This window comes from Acipenser ruthenus, chromosome 25, assembly GCF_902713425.1.
Source record: "Acipenser ruthenus chromosome 25, fAciRut3.2 maternal haplotype, whole genome shotgun sequence".
NCBI classification, from domain to species: Eukaryota; Metazoa; Chordata; class Actinopteri; order Acipenseriformes; family Acipenseridae; genus Acipenser; species Acipenser ruthenus.
Window position 1 is genome coordinate 13,656,345 of NC_081213.1, and position 12,681 is coordinate 13,669,025.

General features: G+C 41.4%; 1 long non-coding RNA gene across 1 annotated transcript; it reads left to right on the forward strand.

Moving 5' to 3' along the window:
- Window positions 1-207: 207 nt before the first annotated feature.
- Window positions 208-6,709, forward strand: LOC117413962 (uncharacterized). Its single transcript, XR_009308911.1, has 2 exons — window positions 208-439; window positions 4,605-6,709. It is a non-coding gene; the product is annotated as an uncharacterized LOC117413962 (long non-coding RNA).
- The last annotated feature ends 5,972 nt before the right edge of the window (window positions 6,710-12,681 follow it).

Below are 12,681 nucleotides of genomic sequence, written 5' to 3' on the forward strand. Positions count from 1 at the left end.
GGAGGGGGCTGCTACATAAGTCATGCCAATAAAGCATCTTTGAATTTGAGAGAGCGGGGAGAGAGAGATCAGTGAAAGAGAGCAGGGGAAAGGGGGGAAGAGAGGGTGTGACAGACACAGAGAGAGACATGAATGTAGACAAACTGAACAAGACAATCAAATAGATTAAAATCTATCACAGTTCCTGATGATTTCAGTCTTGGCAGCAGCAGAGCAGCTAGTTGTACAGAAGTGAGTTTCTAGTGAGTTCCTGTCTCTATCTCTGCAGGCTGGAGGGGTGTGATCTCACAGGGGATTGCTGTGAGGACCTGGCCTCTGCTCTCTGTACAAACCAGTCAACCCTGAGAGAACTGCAGCTGAGAGGGAATAACCTGGGGAAATCGGGAATGAAGCTGACTGCTGCACTGAAGCATCCAAACTGTAAATTAGAGAAACTGGGGTAAGTAAACACTGAGTGTTTGTGTGAATATTACATTACTGACAGGGAGGAATGACAAGGGGAAAGAGAATAGAGGGTAAAGATAGATGGAGAAAGAGAGAATGAAAGGGGGAAGAGAGATAGAGAGCGGGTGAGAGCAGGGGAGAGAGAAGGCAAAAGAGAAGATAAAGTGAGGGAGTGAGATTAGGGAAGGAGTGAGTGGAAAGAGAGAGCAAGAGGGAGGGAAAGAGAGTTGTTAAAGAGTTGTAACCTTCAGCCAGCGCTGTGCCCACTGACACATGGAAGAAAAGACAATGCCAGGTTGCTAAATGCAACAGAAACTAAACTTTGAATGTCTGCACCCGTTGTGAAAAGGCAGCCTGTGGTACATGCACTGGTAAAGTTGAAAAGCGTGTTCTGTGTGGATTGTACTAATTGTGTGCTCGTGCTCCAGTGTGGTTACTGGCTCTGTGAGCGTCTCCACAGCAGTCTGGTGATACACGAGTAGTTAATAAACAACATGGACAAAGACGCACGGTTTACAGACAACAAAACTCTGGCTTCTCCTTCGATCAGCATAAGGTTGTTTACTAGCTCGGCTGCGTCCTGTTTTATACTGCTAAACTCCTCCCTAGCAATCAGCTCTGCCCCAGCTCTGCCCCACAATCTCTGCATAGAGATGGTCGACTTCCGGTTTTGTCCCTACCAGGAAGTCAGCTGGTCTTCGTAAAGATGTATTACTCGCCTTACTTAGCGCCCTCTTGGGTTGGGAGGTGGACTTGCACCTCTGATTCCTTCTCTCCTCATCACACTTGCCCAGGGTTATTAAGTAGCAGAAAAACCTGTCTTCTAAAAGACAGCACATGTTTAATAATTTTCATCCCTGCAACCCAATGTTTTTAATGGGGGATACTTGTTTCCCGTATCGGGCCAATTTTCTCTCCAGCATTCTATTCTGTAAAAAAAGGCAGAACATTCTATATTATGATTTTTTTACAGTGTTTACTGGGGGTGATACCAGAATAAATTCACCTTTTTAGAGAGAAGCCTTCCTCGACCAACTGATTAACAAGCGACACCTCTTTTAGAAATATTACAAGGTCCTTGTTCATACGAGATGCCAGCCCATGGCCAGATTGAGGGGGAGAAGGAGGGAGGGAGACAAGGTGGGTGGGAGGGAAAGAGAAAGGAGGAAAAGAGGGTGTGATAAAGAAGGATAATAACAGACATGGAGGGAGGTAGGGAGAGACAGGGATGGAGGGTGAGAGAATGAGTGAAGGAGGGGTAGCTAGAGGAAGAGAGACAGAAAGGCAGGGAGGGGGGAAAGAGACGGAGAGGGAAAAGAGATAAGGAGAGAGGATACAGGGAGGAGAGGGACAGGGAGAGGGAGAAAAAAGATGACGAGACAGGGAAGGAAGAGAAGTGATGGAAAGGGAAAGGTAGGGATGGAGGGAGAGAGACAGAGATAGAGGAAGGGAGAAGTTGTGTTTGTAACCCTCTCTCTCAGGCTGTATGGTAATCAGTTCAGTGAGGAGACTGAAGTCCCTGCAAGAGGAGCTGAGGAGATCAGGGCATGACATGACTGTGGAGGTATGACATCATAGGTGTTATTCTGTTCTGATGTTCATGCTGTATTATCTCCAGTGGGTACTTGAAACATGTCCCGCATATGTCAGTAACAGCACATTATAAAAAAAACTATTCCTGAGCGCTGTTTCACCTCAGATGCTGTGTGCTAATTGGAAATTGATTAAACAGGTCTGTCCTTTAAATATCAACATTGTCTTTACTTAAAATAATAATACAATTTTAAAAAATCCACCAGGCTGCTGCATTCAGTCTCTCCATATTGATTGAGTGACACTGACAGATTTCAATGATTTAAACAGATTTCAATTAATTTAAAGAGAAGATCCGATTCCAAACAAACACATTCTCACTGTAGCACTGTGTCGTGTGTTTACCAACAGTTTTGAGTTGTAGAAGAAACGAGCCAACAAGGCAAACAGAAAATCAACAATAGCTCTCCAAACAGCTCTAACAATGACATCTCTAAACAGCTCAACAATAGCTCTCCAAACATCTAACAATAGCTCTCCAAACAGCTCTAACAATGACCTCTCCAAACAGCTCTAACAATGACATCTCCAAACAGCTCTAACAATGACATCTCCAAACAGCTCTAACAATAGCCCTCCAAACAGCTCTAACAATAGCCCTCCAAACAGCTCTAACAATGACATTTCCAAACAGCTCTAACAATAGCTCTCCAAACAGCTCTAATAATGACATCTCCAAATGGTCAGCTCTCTGTTTCAGTGTTGCTTTAGTTCTGAAGGATTCTAGATAAAAGAACATACTGCCCCATTTATAACCTCCTTCTAGAATGGTAAACTCATTCCACAACCAATCAGGAGCATGCATTACATTTACAAGCTATTTTTCTGCTGAGTTCCATGCATTCCATTGCACCACAGAAACAACAGCTTTCAACTTGGATACAGACAGACAGACAGGTTCAACATTGAGATACTTAGGGAACGCAATGCATAGGAAAGTGGAGCTTGTAATTCATTTCTATAAACCAACCCTATACCCACAGATATATGACGGGACATTGTTAACTTGTCATTGCTTCTTTTTCTTATCCTCAAACTCTATCAGCTGGTGGAGGCTTGCAGGGTTGGTTATCATTCAACAGATGAGAATTATTACTTTACCAGGTACTGGTGATATTGTAACTCTGCTCAAATCATTTGATCAATGGTATTGCTGTTCTGGTATAACATGACAAAGAAACTGGGTGTGTGGACTGGAAATAATAAAATGCCGCCTGGTATATTTCTGTGTTCTACCGGGTATTGCTTAAACATTTAAATTGTAGCACGATTGGAAAGCAAGCAGGACAAACATTCAAACGAAATATTGTGGTAATCCTGTGGTTATTTATGTAGGGATTGGGTTTTATTCAGTCTCCTATCAGTAATTGTATTTGTAATAATAAGAAGTGCTGGGATATACTAGATTCAGAGATCCTGTTCAGTGCTTACTGTGGGGTATTGTTGTTAAGATCACTGGAGAAACTGGCAAGTGGCTTCTGATTTAGTACCAGGTATATTAGACTGTAGCTAAATGGTTTTTTACAGTTCATTTTTAATCTGGGTATTTCTGTTTCAACAGCAAACTCAAGACAGAGCTAGTTCACAGCTTCTTTTTACCTCTATACCCAATGCTTTGTAAACCCCCGTGCTATTAAATCTCTTAACACTTGTACAAAGCTCTGCAACCTGGACTGCAAAGCCCCTTCGCAGCAGCCTCGCTGGGCCTGGTTCTGGGTCAGCCCTGCAGAAAGCTCAGTGGAAACGTCTGGGCCTCACAGCCTGCTTGTGTCAGTGGAGTCTAAGCCAGCTTCGCTCAGATTTGTCAGTGGAAATGTAGTAATTGAGGGGCCAGTTGTAACTGGTGTTTGTATCTTTCATACTAATAGTGGTTTGTAGTAAAAGGCTCTGAATCAGACTTGCAGATTGCAGAGGGTACCCCTGGGGTGCAGGGGGGGGGGGGGGGGGGGTTGTTTTAAAGGGACAGTGTAGCTAACAGCTCTGGAGAGTTGAGAATGGAATGTTTCCAATGTGATGGTGTGGCAGGGTGCCCCACCCCTGTGTGTATTTTGTGTTTTATGTTGTCTGTTGTTGTTATATGTAAAATGTATATTTGTATTTAGGCACAGGGATTGCACAATTACTTCACATGCAGATTAAAATGGGTATTTGTATGGGGGCACGGGAAGTGCACAATTAGTCCACGTCCAGACTGTGCCAAGATTCATTAGCAATTGAATCTCGGCACAGCTTTATAAAATAAAGAATGTTTCACGCACATGGTGTTGGCTGTTCATGAGTGGAGAACGGGAGAGAGAGAGAGGAGAAAACTAATTATAAAATCATAACAATTGCTATTCGTGCTGGAAACACAAGCACAATATTTGTTTGGTTGAGTGTTCGTTTTGTTTTGGAATAAACTGGTGCAACAGCGCATTCCCTTCATTTCACTTGTAGTGCTGTGTGTTTATTCCAGGTGTGACGTCACTGCTCAAGCCAGCCTGTCACAGATGGATAATGACTCCTTCATTGAAATGAACAAATGATGGATTTGTAACTGTCTGATTCTCTCTCTGTCTCTCTCACAGGTGTAAGCAGTCCAGTCAGGAGGGAAACAGGAGCTGCAGAGATCTACAGACTGGATTCAGCATCTCCACATTGTGAGGCAAAAAGAGACACAGAGACTGGATAGTACAGCAGTATATAGCCCAATTGTGACAGGGAGGCCATCCCTCCCATTTAACATATATGTCTGTATTCTGTTGCTCATCTAGTAGGACACTTGAAAGCTCTTGGTACCTGTGGCAGGGTGTAACCCTTTCCGGGATATTGAAAACTCTGTCTATCTGTGGCAGGGTGTAACCCTTCCCGGGATATTGAAAACTCTGCCTATCTGTGGCAGGGTGTAACCCTTCCCGGGATATTGAAAACTCTGCCTATCTGTGGCAGGGTGTAACCCTTCCCGGGATATTGAAAACTCTGCCTATCTGTGGCAGGGTGTAACCCTTCCCGGGGAAATACGCCGTAGCGTGTTTATTTACAAAAATAACAGTGGCACGAGGGCCAAAACAAACATACATATTTCAAACAAATCACGTCTAGACCTTGTCCAGCACAAGTAGCAATTGTTATCTGTTTTTCTGAGCTTTCGCTTGCTCCTTCTCTGTTCTTTCACTCCCCTCTCTGAGCGGCTGCTTCGCTCTTTTATATTCATGGACATCTCCACATTGGTAATCACTTAAGCAATTTGGAGATGAGCACATTACACACGAGTCTAGAAGGATGGGGAATTTAACCCCATCCATGCTGCAAAACAACAATTATTATTATTAAAATAAACACAGACAATCTCCCAGGAAGGGTACCACCCTGCGCCCATGTAAACGTAGATTTCATGACAGTAGACCTCATACCCCTCCACTTTGCTGGTGGTGATATAATAGTCATGCGTCTGTATCTTGTGTTTGAAGCACTGCCCTTCTCCATGTTACTATGAATGCAAGTGCCGACCAAACAACCTTCCCCATATCCACAATATCTGTTCCCAGAGTAACAAACACCATATCATGATCTGAAAACCAACTAAGCAAAATCAGCCCACTGCCCTCCTCCCCTTCAAAAGACTGTGTTATGCAATGGAATCTGCAATTCTACACAACAGACTGTTATTCTAGTACATTGTAAAGATTCATATGACCGCACTGTTGGGAGTCCACCTGTCATGCATCTTTCCCTTATGAAGCTCATAGGGTTTTTTGTTTTTCCTCTCCTGAGTGCAGGCCACACTTGGACCAAGACAGAATAAACAAGCTTTGTTTATTGATACTATTTTTTTTGTTGTTGTTGTTGTTAAAGCTTTATCCTGTAAGCGTTTGTGGCAATGTATTGTGAAAGGCGCTATATCAAATAAAGATTGATTGATGTACCTATGTCTCACGATCAACCACACATATCCACTTCCTCTAATGTTGCACCGCATGCAGATCCCCACATCCTACCCACCAACCTGACAGCACATCAAACATGTGGATGCCCATGGCAGTTGAATTTGGTCGGCTGGGGTCGCCGCTGGGGAATACGGCCTGCCTGCTACTGGCCCAAGTTGCCACTGGTGGGCCTGAGGAAGCCTCTGTTCCCACCCCAGGACTTTGAAAGGGACTTTTGGAGTTTTAAGGGAGAGGTGGCCATTGGGCCATGTGTACTGCGCACAAAAGTGTGATGGGGTGCCCACCCCTTGTGTATATTTATATATTATTTTGTACTATTGTTATTATTAATATAATATTGTGTTTGTGTGCAGGCATATGAAACCGTTCATTATTATTATGTGGCCGGCGAAAAGCCGGCATTATTGTTATTATTTGGCAAGGATGGGATTACTTCCCCATCCTTAAATAATCGTGTGAGAATGTGGCTGGAGCCTTAATAAGGTAGTTGTTTGATCAATGGGTAGTTAAGGCTCCAGCCCCAGGATCTAAAAGAGACCGTCTCGGCTCATTAGAGAGAAGAGAGTTGAGAGGAGTGAAAACAAAGAGACAACTGCTACCGGTGTCAGTATTGCAGAAGGTACTCGTTTTTGGGTAAAAGAGTTATTTGTCTGTTTTGTTTTGGCCCAGGCGCCCTTTTCTTTGCTGCTTTTGTAACTGTGTTATTGTTATTTAATAAATATACGGCTGTGGCCGTTTTAGCCGTGCCTTGTTTTGTACTGCTTCCTGGGTCCGTGATGTCACCACACCTGTGCACTGCAACCACTTTGCCACACCCCCCAACTCCCTGGCATAGCAGTAGATCTCATACACCTAGTGGACCATGATGATGGATGTCTCTTGTGTTATCTGCAGAGAGTTGTATGTTGTTCATCTTAACTGATGATGGCTGTCTGTGGTTGCTTGTTTTGCCTTGTCCCTTCCACTGCTTGTAAGCGGGGCAGGGGGAATGCAGAGTTAGGGTTGAAAACCTAACATCACATTTCCCTGCTTTTGTTGTTTCAATGACAACCTTAACTGATGCATGAACAAAGTTTTTTGTTAAGACTTTACTTAATTTTTGAGAAATTATCAATTTTTATAATCAGAAACAAGATAACATGTATACTTTTATATGGAGAAGTAAAAGTGCCTATATTTGTAAACCTTAACCTAAATATTATTCTTAGTATGTATATTGGAAGCAATGTTATCTTTCTAAACAGTGAGATGGATCAGGTGTTGTATTAGATCCTTTAATATTCTGAAGTCCAGAAGAATAAATGTGTATAAAAGGTTTAGAATATTGTGATAGTAGGTATTGATTGGTTTGTTCTATAAAACAACATTATGTGTATAAAACAGTGTTGGTATGGTCTTTGCTACAATACAACCCTGCAGTGTATACTGTACTACAGTAGAGTATATAAGGTTTAAAACCCTACAATATAAATTATAATACACACTGTAGTATATACTACAGTATAGTAGTACAGTATTCACCATAGTAACTGTATTATATACCACAGTATAGTATCTGTATTACATACCACAGTACAGTACTGCAGTGTTCACTATAATAATTATAAATACCAGGGGTAGTCTGCGGAAGGCCGTGGTGAACGGTGCTTAGCCCCCCCAAACCTATTTGCTTATTCACAAACTTTTGTCTAGACTTGGCACTAAAGATTACCATACTGACCGCAATTTGATTATATCGCTTTACATAAAGACCAAAGCTGTCTGTTATTTCTGTTTCGTTCTTTGCTTGTTTGATATTATCCATTTCACAATAACCCTTCATTTCATTCTTTGATAATTTGTAAATGTAAAATTGATATTTTTATCGGCGATTGACCGAATCCTGACTCTTGAGTGTAACATATATATATTGTGTAGATGACCTGGCCAAATGTTTAAATTGGACAATAGCCACATTCTGTGTGTGTGTAAATGAATCATACACAATAGTTTATTTCATATGGAATATATACAAATGTACAAACTAATACAATATGGAAAATACATTCAGAAAAAATATATGATTTAATTGTATCTTTAAAATATCAATAAACTAGAAAAATATCATTCAAATGTTGTTGGTGGATTTGTATTTTTGGTATTTCTCTTAATGTTTTGGTAAATTGTCAATTCATTTTTTTCTTTCTCAATTTGAATTGTTTTTGCTGTAAAGCTATAAAGGCATCTAATTGGTGGTGTGCTGTTTGATGGGAGCACACCAGTTGCCTCTGAATGAGATTTGTGATTGGATGAAAACGGGGGTGAAATTCTCAACAAAAAAGTGCAGGTACTCATATGAATAGACGGGTGTAAACATTTAAAAATTGAGACAATTTGAGTTCCAATGAATAAATATGTTTAAAATGTATACATATTGGTACACGATACATTTATAAATACAACATAAGCCTTGTTGTATTAATAATTAGTAATAACTGATCAATTATAACCAATTCACTTTAAACAAAGAAGCTGAAAATACTGACAGCTTTGTACCCACTGCATGTATCAGTCAGTCATGTAGTGTAATATAACACCTAAGCTAAACCATATTACACTATGCAGTAACTGCTGTAGAGAGGGAGTTTTGTTTCAAGATATCCTAAAAAAAGGATGTTATAAAAATGGTATAAAAAACAACTGTGCTATGAAAAAATGATACACAAAGGTCTAAGTCAAACAATGCACAATAGGGGCTAAAATACCCCTGAAATGTATTATGTAACAGGCACTACTACTGTATGACTAATTATGTACTTGGCCATTTTAATCTCCATAGTATTCTCTGAAATCATCCCCATGCTTTCCAGACCCTGGGTAATCATCTACAACAGGACCTGGCCATGCTACAATAATAACCTTGGATTAGAATATATAGCCCTGTTTCTTTTATTTATTTTGTACTTATTACTTATCTTACAATAATATGTTCTGTGTGCTTCTCTGTTGTGTTTCTGTGTAGATTCACTATGTAACACAATTTTTGTTCCTGGGTAGTAAGTGTTATTTCCTAATTGCTTATGCCTCAAAAGTATAGAAAATGGCTATTATTCCCCACAAACTTTGCTTTTGTGACCAGGACAGTGATATTTTGAAATGTACCTATTTCCAATGAGAAAATGGACGAATTTGTGTCTTTTCGTTCACATAAAGTCAGAAAAAAACAACATATGAATCCAAATTAACATGTATTTATACTAAAGTAATACAAAAATGACTACAAAAGATTTAGAAGTGAGTAGTTTTTCGAGATTTACGATTACACTGTAAATCACTTTCACGAATCAGCCCCCAAATGTAGTCTCCCATCATGTTCTCGTTATACTGTCCTTGGTAGCGGCGTTCAAAGTCCAGTATATCCTGGTGGAAGCGCTCGCCTTGCTCCTCCGAGTACGCTCCCATGTTCTCCTTGAATTTATCAAGATGAGCATCAAGGATATGGACTTTGAGGGACATCCTACAGCCCATTGTGCCGTAGTTCTTCACCAGAGTCTCAACCAGCTCCACATAGTTTTCGGCCTTGTGATTGCCCAGGAAGCCCCGAACCACTGCGACAAAGCTGTTCCAAGCCGCTTTCTCCTTACTCGTGAGCTTCTTGGGGAATTCATTGCACTCCAGGATCTTCTTTATCTGTGGTCCGACGAAGACACCGGCTTTGACCTTTGCCTCAGACAGCTTAGGGAAGAAGTCTTGAAGGTACTTGAAGGCTGCCGACTCCTTATCTAGAGCTCTGACAAATTGTTTCATAAGGCCCAATTTGATGTGCAGTGGTGGCATCAGCACCTTCCGGGGGTCCACCAGTGGCTCCCACTTGACGTTGTTCCTCCCCACAGAGAACTCGGTCCGCTGTGGCCAGTCCCGCCTGTGGTAGTGCGCCTTGGTGTCCCTGCTGTCCCAAAGGCAAAGATAGCAGGGAAACTTGTTAAACCCGCCTTGGAGACCCATCAGGAATGGCACCATTTTGAAGTCTCCTATGACCTCCCAGCCGTACTCATCATACTTCAATGCGTCCAGCAAGGTCTTGATGCTGTTGTAATCCTCTTTGAGGTGCACCGAGTGAGCCAGGGGAAGAGATGGGTACTTGTTACCATTATGGAGCAGCACGGCTTTGAGGCTCCTGGATGAGCTGTCAATGAAGAGGCGCCACTCATTCTGGTTACAGGCGATTCCAATTGCCTCGAACAGACTGGTCACATTGTGGCAGAAGCAGAGCCCATCTTGACGGGTGAAGAAGCTGGAAAAAGGTTGGTGACGCTTTCTCTGATCTGCGGCACTTTCATACAACAAGTTCCACTGCTTGAGCCTAGACGTCAAAAGCTCGGCATTGGACTTGGTGAGACCAAGATCTCTAATCAAGTCGTTGAGGTCTTTTTGGTTGGGGTAGTATGGGTTTCTCTCCTCAGCTCCACCTCTGAAATTGTCATCTGGATCTACAACGTCTTCCTCGCTCTCTGACTTGCTGCTCTCTTCTAAAGACGGCTGCTCTCTCTCCGGAGGAGTGGGTACGGGGAGCTCATGGCAGTGTGGCACCGGGGAGATGGATGAAGGAAGGTCCGGATACGTGATAGCAGGTGCATTCTTGCCAGCCCGACGTTTGGAAGGGTCCACCATGCAGAAGTAGCAGTTGCTTGAGTGGTCAGTGGGTTCCCGCCAAATTCTTGGGATAGCGAACTTCATGGCTCTCTTTTCACCTCTGTACAATCCTACAAAAATACATTTATTTCACCCATGACTAATGTGTAAGAGATTCTCGCAACATTTTTCATATATGATATATTTTTTCAATAACATTGAAAATTGTAAAACATTTAAAAATTAAAAACTTTTACAATTTTAAAAATTTTAACAAATTTTATAACATAAAATTCCAAGCAACAATTGTCCATCTTACCTTCCAGAGTTTTTTTTGCAGTGCTCGCAGGTGAAATGAGGTGCCCAGGGTTTGTCTTGATCCCCGACAGGCATGCCGAAATATACCTTGTAGGCCTCACACATCTTAGCAGATGCTTCCACGGAGTACTTTTTCGCTCGTCTTGATAAATTGGCCGCAGACATAGCAAAATGCGTCTGCCGGATGCTTGCAGCCTCTTGATGCCATCTCAGAAAAATGCAGATATGTATCCACTTAGGCAGCTGGAACTAAACTGAACTGGTGGGCTTAAGGCCCCTGTATTTATACTACTATTTATATTACTGGAAAGTTCTAGAAAGTTCTAGAAGTTACTCCAAGTTTACTCAGCACTGAATCTATCTGGAATGTTCTGGAAAATAGGTAAATTTCAAAATATCACTGTCCTGGTCACAAAAGCAAAGTTTGTGGGGAATAATAGCCATTTTCTATACGTTTGAGGCATAAGCAATTAGGAAATAACACTTACTACCCAGGAACCAAAAAAAAATAAAAAATTGTTACACGGTGTTACCATGATCTATTCAATAAAACAGAAACAGTATAAAAGTAGACTTTTTTATCCCTGGTACTGTGGTTTCTTCACAAGAAACAAAGTGACAAAAGACACATTTTCATAAAGTAATATCATTATTGTGGTTTACTTCTGCCTTTTTTTTATGTAAACATAATTCTGTACACAAAATTACTAACTATGTAATTTATGGCGAACACTGACATGGATTTTTGCCTTCAAATTCATATGCAGAAATGGTCTTTCAAATATTCAGATAGTGTCTCTGCTGCACTAAAGAAAATAATTATTACTTCACAATAATGATACTTACTCCACACCGCTGTTTTCATGTTGCACTGCTAAGATCTTCTCTCGTTGATCAATGAATGAGCACTGACACAAAGCGAAATGGGCGGAGATCTGTGTTGCATTCTAAAATGAAATCTGATCAGAATGAAAGCTCGGCCAATCAACATGCAGTGATTACACTGACGTTAATGGTGGCCAATAGCAGCTAACAGAAACACAAGCAGTATGAGGAAACAGAATGCAGGCAGCATGAACTGTGCTGAATGAAAGCGCATTTGAGAAACGTTGCACTAGTGGACTGTGTGAGTGGATGGAATGCATCTGTGTTGGATGAAAAGTAAATTAATAATACATTTTGAAAAGAGTTTAAAGTTAAAAGTGTGTAAAAAGTTGTCAGGATGTTAACGAAAAGAAAAATCACAGGTACTGGTATGTTATTTAAAGTTGTAGCAACACGTGGGGACGTATAACGCTATATTTTTTTGGAACTCTGCTACTTACTCTTTAATAGAGGTATTTAAAATTGTCAAGGGGTTTAAGAAAATAACAGCTGAGAATTATTTTCACAGGTCAGAGAACAGAACCAGGGGCGACAGGTGGAAGCTGAAGAAGGGCAAATTCAGAACTGAGAGAAGGAGCTTTTTCACAGAAAGGGTGGAACCATTGGAATAGGCTGTTGAAACAGAGACTCGGATCCTTCAAGAAGACTGGATGCTGTCATGAACAATATTGTATAACCCTCTCTGTGACCACAATAATACCTTTAGCTAGACGCTGGAGGAAGGGTGGTCTGTCTAGCCACGGATTCCCAGAGGTTTCATTTCCCTTACTAACCTGGTTAAGGGTTTTTGTTTCTCCTCTCCTGAGTGCTAACGGATCACACTGGCACCAAAGTGAGTGAGCATAGGTGGGCCAACCGGCCTTTTCTCATTCCTGAATTTCTTACATATGACATGCAGAAAATG